At 36.7% G+C, this 24,915-nt stretch overlaps 1 long non-coding RNA gene and 1 pseudogene across 2 annotated transcripts in view; both read right to left on the reverse strand.

Annotated features, from left to right (window-relative positions):
• LOC121029657 (uncharacterized) overlaps window positions 1-24,915 on the reverse strand; it is a 92,357-nt gene that overhangs the window by 19,159 nt on the left and 48,283 nt on the right. The window contains exons 3-4 of one of the 2 annotated variants that reach the window (XR_005789825.1): window positions 23,053-23,096; window positions 19,965-20,267 (exon numbers count right to left, since the gene is read on the reverse strand). This is a non-coding gene — a long non-coding RNA (uncharacterized LOC121029657). Of the gene's footprint in view, window positions 1-427; window positions 531-19,964; window positions 20,268-23,052; window positions 23,097-24,915 lie in introns of those variants that run through there. The other variant, XR_005789822.1, reaches the window with a different exon arrangement.
• LOC121029655 (archaemetzincin-2-like) lies at window positions 18,632-19,951 on the reverse strand (annotated as a pseudogene).

The raw sequence follows: 24,915 nt of genomic DNA on the forward strand, positions 1-24,915 counted from the left end.
GATTGTTTATTTGATATATTTCTTAATCTTTTAGTTTGGGGCTGTTCCCTTATTGTTGACTAAATTTTTAATGATAACTTTGGGTAATTACAGCAGAAATCCACCAAAGACTTGTAATTAGGTATCAGTATAATTATAATAATTTTTAAAACCCCTAAAACTCTAGGGAAAAAATATTCCACATTATCAACAATAGTCATTTTAGTATAGTGGGAATATGTTATTTTTTCTCTTTATTTCTTTCCCAAATATTATTTGTGTCTTTAATAGAGATAGAAGAAAACATTGAAAGGAAGAAATTTAAAAAATTTAAGAGTGATACAGGAGAGTAAAAGCAAGACAGTAAGACTCAAATTTTTGAAGAAGTTTTTTTTACACAGGTTTCTCCCATTTCATTTTTTATGACTGAATGTATTACAGTTCTTACCTTGATCCTCGAGATTGCATATTGTTATTAGTAGACACTGTCAGGTGGTAGAAAGAGCCTGGGATTTGGAGACTTAGAGGATTTAGCTTTAATCCTAGCTCTCCTGCTTAAAACAAACAAACAAACAAACAAACAAACAAACAAAACTTTGGTAAGATATACTTATGTGCATGCCAGTGTTCTGGTTTTTCACTATAAGCTACTTAACCTGAGCTTCAGGTAGCTCTTCTGTTAACTCTCAAAGGATTTTATAATACCACCCTGATAACATAAAATCTAATGTTTATATGAAGCATCCTTCTAAAATATATTTTCTTATTTTTAAAAAGTATTTTCTCATTACTGGGGTGCCTGGGTGGCTTAGTCGGTTAAGTGTCCAACTCTTGGTTTTGGCTCAGGTCATGATCTTTCTGTTTCAAGAGTTCAAGCCCTGTGTCAGCTGCCAGTACAAAGCCTGCTTAGGATTCTCTCTCTCCCTCTCTCTCTGAACATCCCCAACTTTCACTCTCAAAATAAATAAACTTTAAAAAATTAATAATATATTTCATTACAAAAATGCATTTTATTTTGGATGACTTACAAAACAGAATTAACAATAAGATCATAAACATCACCCATGACTTTACCACCTAGCAATATCTACATTGCACGTCCTTTGTTGATTCTGCTTCATATTTGCTTGTCTATGTCTCTAATACACTGTAAAAAAGGTAAAAGCAGGGAATCCACCTCCTCTGTGTTCCAAGTACCTGGCAAGGTGAGGAGGTACTTAATAAAGTTTTTTAATCTATACGATAAAAGTATGGTTTCCTTATTGGCTTTCTCAAACTTATCTTATTTGTGACTTAGGCTGCATCTATTCCACATCTTAAAAACAGGCTTTATCAAACTTTATACCCTTCACTTCTTTTCAGAGTCTGGCTGCCATTTGCCACCTGGTCCCCCAACCACCTAGTGAGGCTTCCATGGCTCCAGTGTATACTTGTGGAGTGATAGAATTTTAGATATGGATAGACCCAGGGAATCTTCTGTTTTCCTCCAGTTTCCAAGAGAGAAATCTGAAGCATCAAGAAGGAGGTAGGTCAGAGTTATAGTGATGGTTCTTAGTGGAGAACTGACTCACTTTAAAACTCCTGTAGCCCCCTACACCAGAATATAACATTTAGAACTTGATTATACAATCTTGAGATATTCCTATCCACATGTAGACAATTCAGCTTGAGCAGGACTTTAATTTAAATCCCTGCTTCAACTTATGAGGCATGTCTTTGCTCATACAAAAACAGATTGAGATTTTATAGGCTTCCCTCTGCTGACACCACCCAGGAGAACCCCCAAGGGTCATCTTCACAGCTGTGACATTGGCATCTACTGAGTTTAGTTTTCCTCTCTGAATACCCTGGCCTGTTTTCTTTGCATTCATTTCAGTCTTAACATTAAAAAAATCTGGGGGCGCCTGGGTGACTCAGTTGATTAATCAACCAACTTCGGCTCAAGTCATGATCTCGCAGTTTGTGAGTTCAAGCCCCGTGTGGGGCTCTGTGCTGACATCTCAGAGCCTGGAGCCTGCTTCGGATTGTGTCTCCCCCTCTCTCTACCCCCTCCCTTGCTCACGCTCTGTGTCTCTCTGTCTCTCAATAATAAACACACATTAAAAATTTTTTTTAATCTGAAATGCTGTATTATATAAAAAAGAGTATCATCTATGTATGTTTTTGTGAGCATAATCTTAACAGTAGCCAGGAAAACTGAAGGAGCCCAGTCAGCACCCATGCTATAAAGCAAGTCATGAAGGGAACTGCCTTATTACCTAGTGTTGTGATAACTTATTAGTGCCTGAAATTACTGTGTTCATTTTAATGGAATTGGTATAGGTTTGTCATAAATCAATGCTATTTTGGTGCTCACCTCCAACAAAAAACTTTCCTCTTAAAATTGATAACAAGTCTTCACATTCAAGACGTTTAGTATGGAAAGGAAGGAGATTCTGTCATCTCTTCATGCCTAATTTTCTGTCATTTGTCTATTGTGAAGCCAGCAGTCGGTTTAGTGACCTTCATCACAGGATTCCCAAGCAGCTAGGATGGCTAGTTACATGAAAATACACAATGCGGACCATCTGGACTCTAAACAAACCAGGCAGGAATTCTGGGAGAGTGTTAGAAACATTTATGCGTTGCAGACTGTTTCAGTCATATAACACCCCGTTTCTAATGCGTTCTTGCCTCCTTTTGTAAAACAATCATGCTTATACGAATTTTTGTGCAATTTGTGGGTTGTGTTTTTATTTTTCAATACGGTACATTTTCATGTAACATGTAGATCTTTACTGTTTTCAGGTACCAGGAAACAATCAAGTAAGTGGTATATGTTGTGGACCACACATCTTCAAACACAGCCAGGGTGCCCCTTCTTTCCCCCCGCCTCAACCGAGTTCACCAAAGAAGCTGCACCCTCCTTGCTGGTGCAACCCAGTGGTGGAGCCCAGGTCCCCAGAGCACTTCTCAGCCTGGGGTTTGCTGCAGAGGTGGCTCTGCAGGCAAGAGAAGAAAGGGGGAAGGCTCTTGGTATACTGTACTGGCAGGAAAGATTCTAGGCTGTACTGCAGGCTTCTTCTCCCTGAAGCACCCAGGGCCAGGCAGAGTCAAGTGCCATGGGGGCCCACCAGCCTGTTTCTCACTTGCAACCACAGCTCAGTTCTGCAGAATTCTAAACTCACTTCCAAGACCTGCCACAGGCCTCTCCATTTAGTGTTATGATTTACTAAGTTTTTGTTTCAAACCCACAGTAATCATTTCCCCACTGTTGCCACTCGTTAATAACTATCCTATTTTTGTGGAATGTTGCACCAGATTTTTGGGTCAAACTTCCCCAGCCAACCTACCTACCATTCATCCTCTTATTCATGGCATCCTATAATCCAGGGAGCTTAAAATTCCTCAAAAACACCACTGGCTCTTTGAGCGGGCATTTGGGGCACTCCTTTTCTAGTATTGGTATGTTTGATTTCATGTCAAAATGTAACAATTATTATGCAGTGTAAAACATTGCATATCATTTAACCTTCTCCCCCCACCTCCCACTAATATACAGCATGAATCACACTAAGAGCACAGCTAGGGAGTTACAACCTTGTTAATTAACATATTTTCATCACTTCTGTAAGCCATGATCATGTGAAACCTGCTGAGAGTTAGAAATAAAGTACACAGCACATACCTTTTCTAAATGGAGATGAAATAAATAATATTAAATCAATCAATCAATAAATCAACCAATAAATAAATATTCTCCTCCCTCCATCCCAGTTTCTCTAGGGATTAGTTGATAATACTTTAAAAGAGTGTAACTATTACAGATGGGGGCATACCCATGGAAAAAGTTGCTAATTTGGTTTAATTCAGTGCTCTATCAATTCAGCTAATTAACAAAATAATAATAATGATACACAGTGCAAATACATAATGACTTCTGCCTTTTGCTGCCAGGGAGCAAGTTCTAAGTGAGGTGTGACCAAAGATGAAAGGACACAAGTAGAAGATTGAGGTCCAGGGTGCTATATTGGAAGGAAAGGCCTGGAGTTTCCAGCTCCCTGCTATCTCCCTGAAAGGGAAGTTAGCTGAAGATGTCTCACTACCTGCTCCATCTCTTTGGGGTGGGATTCCAAAGAACTTCCTACCAGGATTAACTCCATCTAGCAGTTTCTTCACAGCTCAGTGCCTCACTCTCACTTCTCCAGCTGGACACACTTCTCCAACCCTTCCTCGTCCTCAGCCAGGAGGGGTGCTGAAGCAGGAATGTCTTCCCAAGCTTCCTGTAGACAAAAGGTGTCAATATTCCAGCTTCTCCTGTCTTGTCTCTAAACTAGTGTCTGGCCCTTTAAATTTTTTGAAGTCCTCTCCACCCCAGCTTTACCATGGAAATATAGGAAATGGGGAAGCTATGCTATTTTTGCATAAAACTTACCTGGAATATGATAAAATGCTTTGGACTTAGGGTTAACTTCTAGTGGGTATATGAATATGATTTCTAAATAAGTGCTATTTAAATTTAGTCATATGAACATTCATAAGCAGCATAATGATGCAATAGTTCAGAGCATGGAGTCTGAAGATAAGCTGTTGGGTCCAAGCCTAAGTGTAGACATTTTTTCATCATGTGTCTGAGAAAATTGGTTTGCCTCAATTTCTTCAAATGCAAAATGGCATCAGTAATAGTAACAGTAATTATACCCAGCTCATGGAGGATCAACTGAGTTAATATAGGTATTTAGGAGCATACCTGACATGTAATAGGGATTCCATAAATGTTAGCCTTTTTATGATCCTGGAACCTGTGTGTGATGAGGACAGAGGACTGGGTAAATGGAAGGAACTTGGAATCCTGCATCCCTACGCTGGCCCTGTCACTTATTAGCTGTGTAGGTATGGGTAAGTTACAAAACCATTTCAAGTCCAATTTTGTACATTTGTAAAATGGAAATAATAGAAGTATGTGTTTCATAGGATTGTGTGAGAAATAATGAAATACTGTATATAAAGCCCTAATACATAATGAGCTATCAATAATTGTTATTTATTTTGTTTCTCTGGCTCTATTTCTTATAAGCTGCGTTACATTGGGCATAGTTCATTCATGGAGTGGGGAAGGGGGAGGTTACATAATACCTGTTTTTAGAATTATTGTGTAGATTGTATGACAAGCACTTAGAACAAGGCTGGGCAGATAGTAATTGCTCAAAAATGTTAGCTTACTGGGGGGCCTGGGTGGCTCAGTTTGTTGAGCAACCAACTTCAGCTTGGGTCATGATCTCACAGCTCATGAGTTTGAGCCCTGCTCAGGTGACAGCTCAGAGCCTTGAGCCTGCTTCTGATTCTGTATCTCTCTCTGTCTTTCTCTGCCTCTTCCCCACTAAAGATCTCTCCCTCTCTCTCTGTATCTCTCTCAAAAATAAATAAGCATTAAAAAAAGGTAGCTTACTGTAGTCTGTCCAGAGGTGTTTAGATCTGGACCCTAAATTAGTGAACAAGTCAGAAGGACAATAGAGAAAAGGTGCCTAGTGATGAAGAAAGGATCACACAGACTTCTTTCAAGTTCTCTGGGAAGCTCTCTCCTCCTCAGTGTCTACTATCTACTTCCAGCCCACCTCCCAGGCTTTGTCATATGTCTTAGTTCATTTGAGCTGCTGTAACAAAAATACCATAGGCTGACTGGTTTAAACAACAGACATTTATTTTCCATAGTTCTGGAGGCTGGGAAGTCCAGATTTGGTGTCTGGTGGGAGCCACTTCCTAGTTCACAAGTAGCTATCTTCTCACTGTAACTTCACATGATGGAAGGGAGCAAAGGAGCTTTCTGGGGCCTCTTTTATAAAGGGCATTAATCCCATTCACGAGGGCTTTACCCTCATGGCCTAATCACCTTCTGAAGGCCCCACCTCCAAGTACTGTCACATTGGGGATTGGGCTTCAACAAACTTGAATACTATAGTACAAATGTATTTTATTCTTAGGGCGCCTGGGTGGCTCAGTCGGTTAATCGTCCCACTCTTGATTTTGACTCAGGTCATGATCTCACAGTTTGTGAGTTTTAGCCCAGCCTCTGGCTCTGTGCTCACAGGGTGGAGCCTACTTGGGATTCTCTCTCTCCCTCTCTCTCTCTTTGCCCCTCCCCTGCTCACCCTGTCTCTCTCTGTCTCTCTCTCTCTCTCAAAATAAATAAATAAATAAACATTAAAAATCTATTTTGTTCTCTGACATGAGGGAGAGATTAATTGGAGGTAGGCCTAGTGTTTTTTTCTAGCCCCTAACTAAGGACTATAAGACACACAGGGCACACTTACCCATAGAGACTGAACCATCTCTAATTGTAAGTGACATGGAATGATCCTTGAGCCTTTGATGGTCTCCTGGGACTCCTATGCTTCTGCCATCAGGCTGATTGATCATTGAAATTCACCTTCTAATCTTTATCACTTCAGCTTGAGACTCTGACACTTGTTGAATCACATAAGCCCTTGAAAGGATAAATACTTTCAAGCTGTCTTCAGTCAACATTCATTCATTTTGTCATCAGTATGGACTGAGCATCTGTTCTGAGTAAGGCTAGGTACTAGATTACAGGGATATGGAGAAGAACAGAGCAGACCTGGTCATCCCATTTTACAGACCTCAAATGTATAATTCTGGTCATTTATTGGCATTTATTGTGCAGATTTTGTAGTGGCATGGGCACGAGAACCAAATGGTACTGGAATTTCCTGTAGGGGGGAAGAAGTCAAGACCAACCAGATAGGGCAAGAGCGTGGTACAAAAAACACCTTTCTGGACATTGCTCTAGAGCTAGCTGGCTTTTCATAACCGGCTGCTTAAATTCCAAGCAGGCATGAGAGACACTTTTTCCTTCTGCCACCTTCCTAAAATTTCCTTATTGTACCAAAACATATGTCATCCACTTTTGAGATGCAAAGCTTGGAATCTTACTCTGTGGCCTGAGGAAAAGAAATACCCTTTTACTTGGGGATGGGCACTTCTTGCTAATTGTTTAAAGACATATTTCTGTCCATAAGATTTTGAAAATAGTACCTAAATTGTTTATTTGGCATCAAGGAAAGGCATTTGGAATCAAGAATATATTTCTATTACTAATTTTAAAATGCTTAAAAAATACTTAGATGTCAAATCTCCTTAGTTGCCAAATTCTTGGTTCAACTTTCTCCTTATTTTCACTTAAATTGAAGGTTTTTCTAAAGACAGAAAGCGGAGTACTTCCTAACATACAATATTAGATTTTTGCATTATTGGCCAGTAAACAGGATATATTTTGGCCATAGGTGTTTGAGAAAGTAAAATCTTTCAACAAGTTTACTTTCTGGGGGAAAAAAATCTGTTTTTTTAAGGATCAGGAAGGAAGGAAATGAGGACTAATTCCCTAGAAAAAACCCGACAAGCAGACTGCCTGTAGGACATGAATCCTTGTTTCCTAAGCACAGGCAGGCTGCTGAGTGTTTTAGATCCAGTGATTACACAATCTGTTATAATGTAAGCAGATATCAATTTTAAGCTCAAAACAGATTTTCCTAGTGTGTCATGTGTAAAAGCTCTTTCCAGATGAAAAATAAAAATCTGATTGTAGTTTTACTGTGAAATACTTTAGCTGAATAGAACTATAAAAGAGATTGATTCAGGTATGTTTTCCATTTTTCCATCACCAAAAGCATTTTTTTCTGTATATGTGGCTTAGTTACCTGATTAATCCAGGGAAATATCTCAGTTATGCTGGTGATTGTATTTGCATTAAAGTGGTTGAGAATTAAAACACTTTTTTAATGTTAAAATTGTGGTGTTACTTTCACGGAAAATATCCCTGAACACACTGAATTTGGTTGTCTGTAGGCAAGATTTTAATTAGCAGTATTGTTGGAGAGTCAAATTCCTCTAAGGGCCTGGCAAAGAGGGCTGGGGCCTTCAATACCTTCATAAATTTACTTACCAGATTCATTTATAACATATCACAAGATTTATAGGAACTGTGCAAAGTATTTGGAACCAGCACTATTGCTAATTTCCAAAGAGAGGAATAAAAAGGCTTTGACCTAAGTTCCTGAAACATTTGTGTGGCTGCTATTTTGAATTCTAGAGATACTTTTGCAAAAGGTAAAGTGCTTCCAGAAAGACTCCCCATCCTGCAGCTTTATTTACTGACAGAATTTTGAAGTAACGTTAAATAATTTATAATTTTCAGCCACATTTAATTAATTTTCCACCTCATTACTATTTACAAGTGCTGTCTCATATTGAATAATGACTTTGTGTTGTTTGTTTGCTGGATACACCACTATGGTAAGAATAAAAGCTGCAAATTTGCAAATGTAAAGAAATGTTGTTTAAAGAACCAAAGAAAGGGGAGGGCCGTGGGGAGAGCTTCACTTATTCTATAGCCTTTAATTGTATAATTAAGAACGTTCATGAAAATTTGAAACAGAGGTTCTGAACCTGGCGTCTGTGGACCGTACCTCAATTCTTAGGCTGCAGAGCCTCTGAATCTACTGATACTGTAAGCAGAATTTAAAATGTGCGTGCATATATGCTTTTTACTAGATTTTCTAACTTTTGTCAGATTCCCAACAGTGTTCAAGGTTCAAAAAACCAATTAAGAATTATGCTAAATTTTAAATAAAAAATCAGTGAAGATACAAATAATTTTTGGAAGTTGCCATAGGATTAATTTTCTCCCAAATGATAATTTAAGGATGTCGGAGAGCATCTCTTCAAATGAATATATTTATCAAGTGCTTATTACAAGGAAAGAATCTTTTTACTCTGCACTTGGTATAAAGTACTTGTTCTAGTATTTAAGGCATAGTATTTCCTATTGAATAATGACAGCCATTTGTAAAATTGCTGACATGAAAAAATAGAACAAACTTGCTATTTCACAGGGAATTGAACATTTTGGTTATCAAAGCATTATGTTATGTAATTTAATAAATATGGATAAGCAAATCTCCAGCAATTTAATGCAGTCTTTCTCTGTCACTTTTGTTTAGCACTTCAGTTTCCCAATTGCCTTCATACCATCTTGTTTGATCTTTATGATTATATTTTGATGCATATGTAGCAGGATTTGTAATGCTTTTGTTGTCATAGATGAGCAAAGTGAAGTTATTGCATGAGTTGCCTATAGGTAATAGAAGCCAGGCATGTAGGTCTTTTGACTTCTAAAATGTGTGTGTTATTGCACTGCAACATGTTGCCTTTCCATATGTAACATGACACGTATTATTCTCACTCTAATAATTCAGGTTATGTTGGTTATTTCTATGACTCATGTAATCACTGTGCAATTCAAAATAAAACCTCTCATGAATTAAGCCTTCTAATAACTTGGATTCTAAATTAGGTGACGTAGGCTGTCAAAATATTCTTTTCTAATAATAAAAGTGGTTGTAAAGCAAAGTTCATTGTACATCATGTGACATGTTGCAGGGTCATTTTTGGTCACATCAATAAAATCACTAACTTTGTCACCTAGTCCCTAACTTACCTAGTCTAACACTTTCTTATGTTTTGTTTGTATGTCACATATAATAAGAAGGGATGTTAATTTCTGCAAAACAATAGCACTAAATAAATGTGTATGGAATACAGATGTGGAAAAATTGCTCAGGCGATTTACATATGCTTGTTTTGTGTTATAAAATTATCAGTTTAGTTCAAAATCATTGATTGAGTACCTAAATTGCCAGATGCAGTGATGGATTCTATGGATACAATGGTATATATGATGAACTCTGTCCCACATCTCAAGGAATTTATATATGGTGGAGATTTGGATTGTGTCAATCCACATGCGATACTTGTGTGGTACATTTGTGTGAAGTAGTGGAAGCCAGGATATCTGGAGATTGGTATAAATCTCTTTCCACCAACTGACTTCATATTATGGATAGAAGCTATAGAAGGTCCATGTTTGGTCCTTCTAGTTATTAGTGCTTTGCAAAGATGGAAACTTCCCCTCTTGAGGATAGCAAGTTCTCTACTATGAAAGGTGTTCCAACAAAGATTTGATGAGCTCTTAGGAAGGATTGTAAAGGGGCATTAAATAGTAAGTAGTCATTCTAGGGACAAAGTTTTCTTCCAATTCTGAGGTCCTATGACTTGACAAATCATTTAACTCAATGCTGCCTTAAGTTTCTTTACCTTTCGAAATAAACTAAAATATTTTATCTATTTACGTTATAGGATGGCTCTCTAGTTTGACAAATATATAGTGGTGTAAAATTGCTGAAAATGAGTAATTAGTCTTGCAAATTTTTTGCTTACTTACAGTTTTGTTTTTTACAAAAGAAGAAAATCAATTAGTTTATATACTTCTGCAAACTAAAAAAGGCCCAGATTGGCTATTTCTTGATAGAATTTCTTGTTACTACTGAAAAAAATCATTAATACAAAGTCATTAAATTTACTTTTGTTATTAGTTTATTTAAGGTTATCTGAAGAAAAATAAAAATAAATATTCATATAGTCTTTTTAAACAGCCTTATTATGGCCTATTATAATTTATATACAATAAAATCCCCCTTTATGACAAGTAAATAATTGTTAGCCAATTTATAGAATTGTTCATTCATAACCCAAATCTAATTTTATTTTATTTTATTTTTTTAAGTTAATTTATTTTGAGAAAGAGAGAGAGTACGATCAGGGGAGGGACAGAGAGAGAGAGAGAGAGAGAGAGAGAGAGAGAGAATCTCAAGCAGGCTCTGTGCTGTCAAGGTAGAGCCCAACTCAGGGCTCCATTTCACAAACCGTGAAATCATGACCTTAGCTGAAATCAGTGTCTGAAGTCAGACACTTAACTGACTGAGCCACCCACACCCCCCAAATCTAATTTTAGAAGTTTCCATCACCCAAAACATCCCTCAAATCTATTTGCTGTTACTCCTTATTCCAAATCCCAGGCCCAAAGAACCACTGATTTGCTTACTGTTTCCATAGATTTATTCTTACTGGATGTTTCAGATGAATGGAATCATATGATCTAGTTTTAAGAGTATGGTAGAGGATCACCTATGTTATATGCATTCATATTTCATTCCTTTTGATTGTTGAATAATATTCCATGGTATAGATATGCATATTTTGCTGATACATTCATCACTTGATAGACATTTGCATTGCTTTCAGTTTTTTACTATTATGGATATCAGTGCTATGAACATTCATTTGCAAGTCTTTTTTGGACATTTCTTATTGGTAGGTTGGTAGATACCTAACAATATAATTACTGGAATGTATGATGAATTTATGTTTAATACTTTAAGAAACTGCCCTGTATTCCAAAGTGGCTATACATTTTACATTCCCATCAGCAATGCATGAGGATCCTGGTATCTCCACATCACTTGGCTTTGTCAGTCTTTTTGATTATAGCAATTCTAGTTGATATGTAGTTATATCTCATTGTGGTTTTAATTTCCATTTCCCTAATGATTTGAACATGATACTGAACATCTTTTCAGTACTTATTATCCATATGTATATTTTTTAAAAATATTTATTCAAATATTTTGCCCAGTTTTAAATTGGGCTATTTATGTTTTTATTATTGAGCTGAATAACATGTTTATATATTCTGGATACAAATTCTTTATCCAATACATAACTTGCATATCTTTTACCAGGCTGTGGCTTGTCCTTTAGTTTCCTTAACAGGGCCTTTTGATGAGCAGAAGTTTTTAATTCTGATGAAATCCAGTTTATTACTTTTATTCTGGGGAATTATGCTTTTGTTGTCTCTAATCAATCTTTACCTAAATTTGAATATCAATCATTTCTTGTGTTTTCTTTTAGACATCTTATAATTTTTGGCTTTACATATAAGTGTGTGATCTATTTTGAGTTAATTTGTGCCTTTAATGTAAGGTAAGATTTAAGTGCGTTTTTTCTTTCTTTTTTTTTTGTTTTGTTTTGTTTTTACTTTACATATGGAAATCCAATTTTTCCAGACTATTTGTCTGGAAAAAAAAAGAAAACAAAGAAAGAAAAAATGCTGTCTCCATTCAATTGCTTTTGTATCTTTGTTAAAAGTCTGTTGTCTGTAAATATTTGAATCAATTCCTGGACAGTCTATCATGTTTCACTGATCTATTTGTCTGTCTTTATTCTAACCCCACACTGCTTGATTACTGTAGCTGTATAGGAAGTTTTGAAATCGGATAATGGAAGTCCTCTTCTGTTGTTCTTTGGCAATTCTATGCTTTGCTATTGCAAATATTTGCTTTGGCAATTCTGTGATATGTCCTTTGCATTTCCATACAAATTTTAATATTAACTTGTCAGTTTCTAACAAGTTTTCTGGAATTTTTGATCAAGATTGTGTTGAATCTATAAAGTAATTTGGGGACAACTGGCTTCTTATTACTGAGTTTTCTGATTAATGAACAAGATATACATTTATTTAGGGCTTTAATTTCTCATTGTTTTGTAGCTTGTTCAGTGTACCAGTCTTTTATATCTTTTGTCAAATTTATCCCTAAAGAGTTCGTATTTTTAGATACTATTGTAAGTGACATTATTTTTTAAGTGTTAAATTCTGATAGTATTGTGCTGAAATATGTAAGTAATATTGTTTTTTATATATTTTTTTGAATCCTAACTTAGGTAAATGTAGTTTTTTGAGGTTTCATCAGATATTCTACATAGATGATTACGTCTGAATAAAGAAATGTTAAATATTCTTTTCCAGTGTGGGTGCCTTACATTTCTTTGTATTTCCTTATTACACTGTTACACTGGCTAGAACCTTCAGTAAGATATTGAATAAAAATGGTTAGATCAGATGTCCTTGTCTTGTTTTTAATCTGAGGAGGAAAGCACTTAGTCTTTCACCATTAATATATTAGTCATAGACTTTTCCTTGATGTTCTTTATTAGATTAAGAGAGTTCCCTTCTATCCCTACTTTACGGAGAGCTTTTATCAGGAATGACTGTGAAAAAGTGTCAGACACTTTTTCTGCATCTATTAAGATGGCCATTTAGGTTTTTCTTTTTTTTAAGTTTATGTATTTATTTTTGAGAGAGAGAGAGGGAGAGAGAGAGAGACATGATGGGGGGAGGGACACGGAGAGAGGGAGAGAGAATCCCAAGCAGGCTGTGTGCAGAGCCCAACACAGGGCTCAATCTCACGAACTGTGAGATCATGACCTGAGATAAAATCAAGAGCAGGATTCTTAACTGACTGAGCCCCAAGGCACTCCTTTTTTTCTTTACTTTTATAATTTTTTTAGTTAATATGGTGAATTATATTGATTGATTTTGAGATATTAAACCAACTTTGTACTCTTAGCATAAACTAGTTGGTCATAATATACTATGCTTTTTAGATATTGTCAGATTCAGTTTGCTAAAACTTTGATAGAAATTTTTATTTATGTTTATAAAGGATGTTAGTATAGTTATTTTTTCTTATAATTTTTTGGTTTTGGTAGCAGGATGTAGTATGGTTTGGGAAGTACTCTCTCCTCTTCAATTTTCCTGAAACAGTTTATGTAGAATTGATATTATTATTTTTTAATAATTGGTAATATTCACTGGTATGCCATTTGGGCTTGAAGTTTTCATTGTGGGAAAGTTCAAAACTATACATTCAACTACCTTAAAAGATATGTGATTATTTGTGTTATTTTTCACTTCTTGGTTGAGCATTGATAGTTTGTTCATTCAAAGAATTTGTTAGTTTCATCTAAGTTGTAGATTTTATTGGTATAAAGTTGTTTATGTCATTTCAATATTAATGCTCACACATCATCATTTTAATATCTATAGAGTCTATCCTTAGTAATACTTTATTGATCCTGATATTGATAATCATGTCTACTGTCTTTTTTTCATCAGTCAGGCTAAAGGTTTATTAATTTTACTAATTTTGATTTTCTCAAAGACCAGCTTTTGGTTTCACTGATATTCTCTATTGGTTTTTGTTTTCTATTTCATTTGTTTTTTCACTCTAAATTTATTATTGCCTTTATTCTGCCTATGTTGGATTTAACTTGATATTCTCTTTGTATTCCTTAAGATGGAAGCTAATAACAAATTCTTTCACCTTTTGTAGTTCTGAAGAGGACTTTGTTTTGTCTTTCTATTGGATTCTGGGCATAGGATCCTGGGTTATTAGGGACTTTTTATTGTATTTTAGTTTTTTAAAGATGTTGCTCTATTTTAATTGTTTCTGATAAGAAGTTGATATTATCTTTACATTTGTGACTCTATAGGTAATGTGTCTATTCTCTGGCTGCTTTTAAGATTTTCCTTTTATCACAGGCTTTGAGCAATGTGATTATGATGTGAGCCTTGGTGTAGCTTGCTTCATATATCTTGTACTTAGAGTTGATTGAGCTTCTTGGATATGTGGATTTATAGTTTGCAACAAATTTGGGAACATTTTAGACATTTTTCAAATACTTTTTCTTTTCCCTCTGCTTTTGTTTCATTCAGGGATTTTGACTGAAATTGTCCCACACTCACTGATACTTTGAACATTTAAAAAAAATTCCTTGTTCTATGTTCATTTTGGTTAGTTTTTATTGCCACATCTTCAAGGTCACTGACTTTTTTCTATAATGTTTAATCTGCCCTTAATCCCATCCAGTGTATTATTCATCTCACACATTATAGTTTTCTTCTCCAAAAGTTTGATTTGGGTCTTTTTACAAAAACACTGTCCATGTTTCTTCTTAATTTTAAATATATGGAATGTAGTCATAACAACTTTTAATATTCTTGTCTAACAATTTGAACATCGATATCAGTTCTGGAACAGTTTTGGTTGATTAATTTTTTTTTCTCATGATGGTTTCTATTTTCTTGCTTCTTTACATGATTAGTAATTTTTTTATTGGTTCTCAAGCATCGAATTTATCTTGTCTAGATACTTTTGTATTCTTACAAATATTATTTAGATTTATTCTGTGACACAGTTAAATTACTTGTGAGCCATTTGATCCTCTCAGGCCTTGCTTTTCAGATTTGTTATGTGGAACAAGAGCATGTTTATTCCAAGTCTAGTTATTTACCACTACTGAAATAAGACCTATTTCAGTACTCTATACAGTGTCCTGTCAATTATGAGAATTTCCAATCTGGCTGCTATGAGAAAACACAGTTTTTGATCTGCTATGAGCCACATGTACTGTTCCCTTTAATCCTTTTGGGTAATTCTTTCTCTAGGCTAGAGTAATTTCCTCATATTCATGCAGTGAACAACACTCAACTGAATACTTTAGGGGATCATTTGCCAGTATCTAGAAATCTCTTTTTGTGTATCTCTCTACTCTTTAATACTCTCTTCTGAGAACAAACTACCTTGGTCTCCCCAAAATAGAAAGTTGCCTGTCTCCATTTGGTTTTCCCCTCCCTGCTGCATCACCTGGAATATTTTTCAAGGCAGTAAACTGGGGCAGTCATAAGGTTAATCTCATTTATTTCCTATCTCTCATGGTCACTGTATTTTCTTGCCTGCGGTCTAGTCTTTTGAAAAACATTGTGTATATTCCACTCTTTTTTTGATTAGAGGGTAAATTTTGTCCTTAAAATCCCAACTTTGCAAAGCATAAGTCCCTCTCAATCTTCTTTTGTAATAAGAGTTCCTTATTTTCCAAGAGACAGAGCAAGCACTTATTTGGCCACACAATTTGGCCCTTACACATTTGCTTGCTAAAAACACAATTTTCTAAATTAATCTCTTGAGGAGTTTTTTTGATCAATTTTCTAAACAGTGGTAAAACATCTTTTCTTTAACCCCTATTGATCCTTTTAAGAACACAACAATTTAATTGATAACATTCATTTTATTGCACAGTTTTCAATTAGTCCTGGCAGGTTTCTTTTCTCTGCTTTTCTCCTTTATAACTCTACTACAGTGTCGGCACAGACGCCCTATTCCTTCTGGCAAAGATGCCTCTGTGCAAAGGTTTTTTGGGATGACTAGCCTAAAGATGGTTTCTTCCAGCTGCAGTTTAAAGTGTTAGGCTGAAGAGAGAGCCTAATTCATTTGATTTCTGATCTCTATGATAGCATATCCCTCCCTAAGCAGTATGAGAGTCAAGGTCAGCTGCAGCTAATCATCACAGGATTTGAACTTCAAAAAAATGGAAATAGAAGGTTTTCACAGAGAGCCCTTATATCCTTTTGCTTCCTTTCCAAGACTTACAAGAGCACTTTTTTTTTCAATCTCAGGGCAGAATGAAATCATTATTCAGTCTTATCCTAAGGGGGTAAGAATCTAACTAAATATCCATTTAAAAATATTTCCTTTTCTTAACATGTACATTCCTCAATGGATTTTGTGAGGATTACTGAGCTCCTGTTTTTGTTTCTGTTTTTCATTTTTCCTTTTTGTAAAATAGACTAGGCTCCTTAGAGGAAAGTAATTCAATAAAATACTTGTCTAAAGTGTGAGGTTTAGAAGACATCTGTTTAAGAAGGCTAGACAAGGAGGAAAGGGAGGAAATGACTTAAACATCAAGGACCCTACATACAAGCATGCCCACTCATTTTGTGGATGAAGACTTACTGGCAAATCTATTAGGCCTGCAGAGAAAGCTTTGGGCTCTGGGCCAGGTTGCCTGGATTCAAATCCTGGTTCCTTTCCTTACTGGCTGAGCAATCTAGGCCAAGTTACATAACTCCTCTGTATCTCTATTTCCCCAGCTATAATTTGGGGGGGGTGGGGGTGGTAGCACCTCTTTTTTCGGTTTGATATGAAGATAATTCAAGGTAATATTTATAAAGCACTTAGACTAGTTCCTGGTGCCCAGAAAGTACTATATAAATATCATATAAAATATGCATTTTAAAATATATTTACTGGGAAATATAACTATCTGCTGACCCAAGAATCACCCCCTGTTCGGAACTGTCATTTTATGCAAATATTATGAAGGTTGAGCTCTATTGGGAAATGTAATTCAAATTTCTATAAAAGTACTTGCGTAGAAAAGTTTCTTGTCTCGTACTACAATAAATTAACAAAGCATTTTTTCATCAAAAATGTATTGAAGGCTTCCTGGATATTAAGCACAATGCAAGGTGCTAGGAATTTAAAGATGAATAAAGCCTGCATTTCACTTAAGAATATTACAGTTAGCAAACGAGTAAATGGATAATTTTAAAACGGTGTGCAGATGCAGTAGCAAGATTATTTCTAAGAAGTACCTGTTAAAAGTTTCTAACCAAGGTGTGTGTGTGAATATGGGGCAGGACTTGGGAAAGTAGGTCAAAGAAAACCTGCTGGAGTTGGTGAGTGTAAGTCAATCAAGCCATTAGAAGAAAAGGGTGTTCCTGGCAGAGGGAGAGAAACAGCATTGTGGCTCAGGGAACAAAGCCAGTCATATGTTCAGCACTGCTGGACCTTAGTAAGAAAGCGGCTCTGCAATTTGATGAACATTACCCTTCTTTGCTAGCAGCTTTTACTGGTGATCTCTTTAGATAGGGCAGTGTTGTCTTTAAAGAGCTAATAAGCAAGAATGGGATGGTGGTTGCTAGGATGGAGGCTGGGTCCTGCAGGTTGGCCAGATCCTGTTGGGTCATTCTAGGCTCTGGAACTGGACTCAAACTCTGAAGTTCAGGACACAATTTTATTACTTCTCTGAGAGGTGAAGTGAGTCACAGGGTTGATACATAATACCTAGATTCATAAGACACTGATTTTCAAGCAGATATCATGTTATGAATACACACAGAACTCTAAATCTTACACAATAGCAAACCTACCACATGGTCACACTACTTCCAGTTCTCATTGTGTTGGGCAAATCCATTTAGGAAATCAGATTAGAGATCAGAATGCTGACTGGCCAGCATCATAACTGAACAAAGATCATACACATTATTGGGAGACATTTCCAACAATCTAGATTAGTGGAGAACCCACTTTTTTTCAGTCTGCAAACATCTCTACCTCAATGACATATATCATCCCATGAGGATGAGAAAAGTATCTTTCTGGAGACAACTGAATAAAATTTGATAATTTATTGCTTCATGGTTTCCTAGTTTTTGAATTGTGTAATATAATGGGCTTATTTTAACATGCCCTTATCTCTGACTAGGATATTACAATATACAATAAGATACATTGATTGACTTAGCAACAGCTTTCCCTAACACCAGATTCAAATTATGTATGTTATGTTGTATTAAAGAAACACTGTGTTCTTCTTCTTTTTTTTTTTTAACACTTATTAATTTTTGAGAGGGAAGGGGGAGGTGGGGCAGAGGAAGGGAGACAAAGGATCTGAAGCAGGCTCCCTGTCATGAGCGCAGAGCCCCATGTGGGGCTTGAACCCCTACCTGAGCCGCTTAACCGACTGAGCCACCCAGGTGCCCCTAAACACTGTGGTCTTCTTAATTGGATATGGGGAGGAGGGGGTTGCTTTGTTTCTCGACAAAGAAAAAATTATAAAACCTGTCCCATTGTAAGTTACTACTGTAGTGTTGATATCATTCATCATCTGTTGATTTTTTTGTTAGGTTTCAAGGGATAATTTTGTCTTTACCTCATATCTAAAATCAGAGTTTTTTGTTTTTGTTTTGTTTTGTTTTGTTTGGTAGCTAACTGCTTACTAATTATAGCTTTTACATGTACTTGTAGGGCCAGGCAATGAAAGAACTGCTTAAACATGCATCTCTGGGTAAGTAAAGAGTATTAATGATAAAAACCAAAATACTATAAGAAAGTTACTATTCCTCTTTTGCAAACTTCTGAAGCAGAAGAGAAAAACCTGAATGTACTATATTTTCATTTCTTTTTTTTTAATGTGCAAGTATTTATTTTAATTACTCGTATATGAAGGTCATTATTTTTGGACAACAGCAAGGCATTTTGTTGTCCACTCTTTCCATTCCCAAAGGCATCCACAGGTTTTGGTAAATTCCCATTATCCTCGCGACTGTGTTTCATACTAACTGCAGGGCTGTCAGCAGGTTCATCATCAATCCACCTCCCCAGTGCTTTGTACACTGCAACTTGCATAATGAGATAAAGGCAAAGATTGAGGGAGTGCCAGTCAGCTCCTTCCAAATGGTTGCAGCCTTGCAATAGGCATGCGAGCCACTGGCAGTGTCAAAATCCAAATGCGTGTCCAATATCACGGGTGAAAGTCTTCCGGGACTGATGCAGCGAAACACTAGTCACTTCGGGAGTACAACTGTTATCAAAAACTAAATAGTCACTTGAAGATATTTTCTGTGGCTTGTTCACTTTGTCTTCATAGCATGAGTTATATAAATCACTGCCATACCTGGCAAAGCTGAATATCCCCATACCATCTGTCAAAGAGGCCTACCCAAAGACAAAATTCCAGGAATCTCTTGGGTAAAGATCAATCATTGTTATTCCCACAATACAGAAGACATCTCCAGGTTTTTTCTTTTTTAAGAACTTTGGGATGTGCCCTGCATGAATTTGTAGGTTCTGTGTGTTATCATTGACTCTAAAAGAGCTCCTCCTTACAGAGACAGGAACTGGTTCTAGGAGTTTTACTGTCAAGCCATGGAAGGATGCTTCACAGTAGCCCTTGAGCCATTTAATATATTCTTCACTGATAATTCTGGTGTTTCCTAGAGATCCAATGCACTGTATATAAATACTGCATTTCTCTAGAGAGAGTGCCTTTCTGAAAGGAGCACTGAAAAATTGCTTGAAGTCTTGGGGAGCCTCAAATGGGAGATGATCCAGTCTGATTGCAAATGCAAGGTAATAGGTCCAAAGAGATCATTGTCTGGCTTGAAGGTTTCATTCAGCAAACGCCATTTGCCAGGATCTAACTTCTAATACTGTGACACAAGTGTTGGGTTTTTTGAGATGAGAGTTGTTTTTTGTGTCTGTTCAGAGTGCCTTACTGTTTGTATAATGACAGGTCTCTTCCATTCACATCGTGTTCCTATGTAGAGCTGACATCCTTCCTTCTGAATGTGTCAAACAGCTGTTTCACCATGAGGCTTTAGGGAGGAAGGCTCCCATTGAAGTTTTTGCCTTACAAAGTTGGGCATGCCTGGGCAGGTTGGGAAAGTACTCTGCAGAACACCTTCACTCGCCACCCAGCCGGGGCCACCCTGTATGCCTTATATTTTCATTTCTTAATCTTTCTTTTTTGGTACGTCACTTAGGACAAATTAATGCTTTGATCTCATCAACATTTTCAAGTTACTGTCTTCCCATATGAGCTCATTGAATATTTTTTATGTCATTTGAATTTTGTAGTACTTTAATCATTAAGTCAGTAATGTTGCCTTGAGTCTTGCAGTATAACATCTACTATATGGGACAGATAATTATCTATTAAAAAAGTAGTTGGGGAAGTAAGATACAATGCATGAAAAAATATCAAATATTTTTCATTAAAAATCAGATAAAATTTGTTTTACTTGAGAATAAAATTATTCATGAAGTTTGAAAAAGAATTATAACAAGGATTAGAGCAGTTAAAATTTAATGATTCGAGTGGGACCCATAATGATTTAACAAATGTGTAGGTTAACCAATTGATGACACTTGAGACATTTTAGAAAAGGAAAAGTATGAGAAAAAGCAGATGGAAATGAGAAAAGTGTGTGTGTGTGTGTGTGTGTGTGTGTGTGTGTGTGTGTGTTGCTGAAGAGTAGGCTATAATAAGAAGTAGTCCTATTGGTGGGGGGAGTGTTCCTGTTATGAAATACCGGTAAATATATTTGAATGGGTAAAAAATGCTACCATTTATAAAGTCCTTACAATGCGAGGTGTCCTGCATAAGTTATCTCATTTCATTCTTAATCAAAAACCCGTGAAGTAGGTACTACTGTTCTCATCTCCATTCTACAGATGAGGAAGCTGAAGCTTAGTGCCTAAGGTCACACAGCCAGTGAATAATGGAGTCAGGTTTGGTACCTAGAGAGATTGTCTACTGAGTCTGGGCTACTTCTGTAAGAGAATCAGGACACATATTTCAGAGTCTTAATTAGAAGAAACATGAATTCTGACTTGCCTTAAGGTGACAGAGCTCATTATAGTTGTCTGAGTGATTTGGGATGAGCTCATGAAATCAATGGGGAGAAGGGGATGCATGTGAGGACAAGTCAACAATACAAAATCACCATTGTCTTATCTGTCCCTGCATTTTTGGATATGTAAAAAGATGAATAGCATAGATTGCCCTCACCCCAACACCACCCATTTTCCCCTCAAGCTGTTTCTAGTTTAGCTGAAGGAACTAGGCTGGGCCCCATTTGTGGGCACTTTAAGAGGTTTGGGTAATTTGGCCTGCTGGGAGGGGATTATTTTGTAAACCAGGAAAACAAGTGAATAATACCCTCGATCTGGAGTGGATGTAATTTTTGCTTAAACATGCATCATACTCACCTTAAGGTTCATTTGAGCTGGCTATAATTCAAGCTATGCCATCTTTTTATGAACACATACCATAACCTCAAACATGTTTCTTATCTGCTAACTATGACAGTATGCTCTGACATCTGACTTTCTCTTTTCTTAAATACTCAAACCTTGGCTTTTAATGAAATCCCACTACACTGATGGTCTTTTTGAATGATTCATGCTTTTAATTTTTCTCAAAGATTCAAATGTGCTTTAACATTGGTAGTTCCGTAAATCAATAGATAAAGTAGTCCAAGCAGCAATATAATTTTTCTTTCCCGTGCAGTAGACAGAAATAGTTTACTAACTTCCTAGTAAACCCAATTCAGAAAAGCATATTCTTGTTAAGAAAAGAAAATGACAGGGGCGCCTGGGTGGCGCAGTCGGTTAAGCGTCCGACTTCAGCCAGGTCACCATCTCGCAGTCTGTGAGTTCGAGCCCTGCATCGGGCTCTGGGCTGATGGCTCAGAGCCTGGAGCCTGTTTCCGATTATGTGTCTCCCTCTCTCTCTAGCCCCTCCCCCGTTCATGCTCTGTCTCTCTCTGTCCCCAAAATAAATAAACGTTGAAAAAAAAAAAAAGAAAACGACATACACACTCCTTCTGTTTAGGTGCTACAGTCTCTGAAATTTTCTGTAATAATAACAATAAAATAAGCATGCTTTTGGTGTATATATATGGCCAAACCTTAAAATTCAATGAGCAGTGTTATTGCCAAGAGTAATTATTATTCAGATTTTGACCATATGGAACATAGTTAAAATAACTGCTTTAATGTCTGTTTTCTACAAGTTCTTTCATCTATGACATTTTGGAAGCTGTTTCTACTGATTGATTTTTTTCCTTCATTATGGGTCATATTTTCCCACTTCTTTGAATATCTTTAATTTTGATAGGATGCCAGACATGAATTTTATGTTGTTGAGGGCTGATATTTTTGTTTTCTTTTAAATATTCTTGAGCTTTACTTTGGGTTGCAGTTAAGTTACTTGGAAAGAGTTTAATCTTTTAAGATGTTCCTTTTAAGCTCAGTTAAGTGAGATCAGAGAAGCCTTTAAACGTAGGGCTGAATATTCCCCACTGCTGAAGAAATACTTTTCTGAATACCCTACATAATGCATTTTGCATTATGAGGTGTTTTGTTTTTTTCTATTCTGGCTGGTGGGAATATGAACTATTTTCAGCTCTGTGTGATCTCTGAAGATGGTTCTCCCTGATCTTTTCTGGTGGCTTTCTTTCTGCTTCATGTGGTCTCCTTACACATAAGTGCTCATCAGCACACAGCTGAAAAGTCAAGGGAAACCCTTAGCCAATTTCCACATCTCTCTCTCTCTCTTACTCTCTCCCTCCTTCCCTCCCACCTCTCCCTCTTTCCCTTTTCCTTCTCCCCTCCCTCTCTGCAGTGCTTCTCTCTTTGTGCAACTTTTTCCTGTCCAGTATTTTGCCCTACAAACTCTACCCACTGTGTCTTTGCAATTTCTTACCTCTGTCTCCTAGCTCAGGAAGGTTTTCAGACTCCCTGCACTGTGGCCTGCACATGCTGTGCTGGCAGTGAGCTGGGGAAATCCCATGGCTCACCTTATTCCTTTCCTATCTCTCAGAGATCACTTTCTTGTGCTATCTGTTGTTCAATGTCTAAAAGCTGTGGGTCCATATAGTTAGACTGGTCTTCTAGTTGACTAAGGATGGAGAGTATATCTGGTCCTGGTTACCTGTCTTGGTTGGAAACAGAAGTCCAGTTATTCAGATTTTAGATCTGCCAAAAAATAAAATAAAAATTTGAAAATTTATGGAGCCTATAGTAAATTATGAGAGACTTCATTGTGCTCAAACGTGAATCTGGGATCATTTAGATGTTTTGTAAGCCCTGTGAGCAGAATGTGGATGTCTTCTAGATCCTCATTATGTTACTTCATCGTAAAAATCAATGTCGCAAAATTCTGTTGTACTACAAATCAAATTTTTGTAAGGAGGAATGAGCCAAACAAAACAAATAAACAAACAAAACACAATTACTTTTTTAATTTTTTTAATGTTTATTTAATTTTGAGAGAGAGACAGAGACAGAGAGAGAGAGAGAGAGACAGACAGAGTCCGAGGGGGGGGGGGGGGGGGAAGGCAGAGAGAGAGAGAGAGGAAGACACAGAATTGGAAGCAGGCTCCAGGCTCTGAGCTGTCAGCACAGAGCCCAACACAGGGCTTGAAATCATGAACTTGAGATCATGACCTGAGCTGAAGTCAGATGCTTAACCAACTGAGCCACCCAGGTGCCCCACAAAACACAACTATCAACTGCATTTGGGACCAAAACAGTGGTGATATGTATGTTTGTATACATGCAAACATGTATACACTTTGTTTTGAATGATGTTATAACTGATAACTGACAATAAAAATTTGAGTATAATAGATCTTACAATTAGTTGGATTCTTGGTTAAATTAATATTAATTTGATATATCTTGTGTTATGCCTTATGTTGAAAATCTTCCTAGTATTTTATTTATTTACCTGGTAAATAAAGAAAATTCAGTGTAATATACTATTTCTCATATATCTATGATTCTAGTAGTAGTTCAGTATTTCAGTAGTATCTTGAACATCAGTAATCACTTTGTTCTACAAAGATGTGGCCAGTATAGTTTAACGAGAGCTCAATTGTCAATACACTGATTGGATAAAAGATATTTAGCCTTTAGAAAACTGAACACAAATATATTCTCGCATGAAGCCTGGCATATAGTTAAGGGAAAGTCCCAGCAGGAAGGTCCTGGCTAGTGGGGATTTGACAACCAGGAATCCAACAGAATGCAATAGGTGATTTGCAAGTAAAGAAGAAATTTGGCAGTAAATTGAGGAGTGTTCCAGATCCAGGAAGAGTGTAATCTTTGGAAGGTATAGGTGTAAGTCATATGGGGAGACACGTGGGAATTAGAACTTTATTCTCTAAGGAAAATGGAGGAGAGAGGGACAGGCAAGGTCCTTTTTCTTCAAGGAACTGGGAGAATGAGAGGAGGGCACCTAGATAAAAAACAAGGAGTTAATATCCAAAAAATATAAAGAACTCCTACAACTCAATAGAAAAAAATCTGATTAAAAAATGGCCATGGGGTCTGGATAGACTTTTCCAAAGAAGATATGCACCTGGCCAATGGATATATGAAAAGGTGCTCAACATCAGGGGAATGTGAATCAAAACCACAATGGGTGAATCAAAACCCCACACTTGTCAGAATGGCTGTTATCAAAGAGATGTGGAAAAATGGGGACCCTCATGCATTGTTGGTAGGAATGTAAATTGGTGCAGCCACTATGGAAAACATATGGAGGTTCTTCAAAAAATTAAAAATAACTACCATAAGATCTAGTAATTTCATTTCTGGGTATTTAGTTGAAGGAAACAAAAACTCTAACTCAAAAAGATGTATGTACCCCCATGTTTATTGCTGCATTATTTATAATGCCAAGACATGGCAACTAACTAAGCGTCTATCAGTGGATGAATGGTCAAAGAAGAAAAGGTGTGTGTGTGTGTGTGTGTGTGTGTGTATGTGTACACAAAGAAGAAATGGTGTG

The sequence above is a fragment of the Herpailurus yagouaroundi genome, unplaced genomic scaffold (assembly GCF_014898765.1).
Source record: "Herpailurus yagouaroundi ecotype Mexico unplaced genomic scaffold, PumYag 139, whole genome shotgun sequence".
Lineage (NCBI taxonomy): Eukaryota > Metazoa > Chordata > Mammalia > Carnivora > Felidae > Herpailurus > Herpailurus yagouaroundi.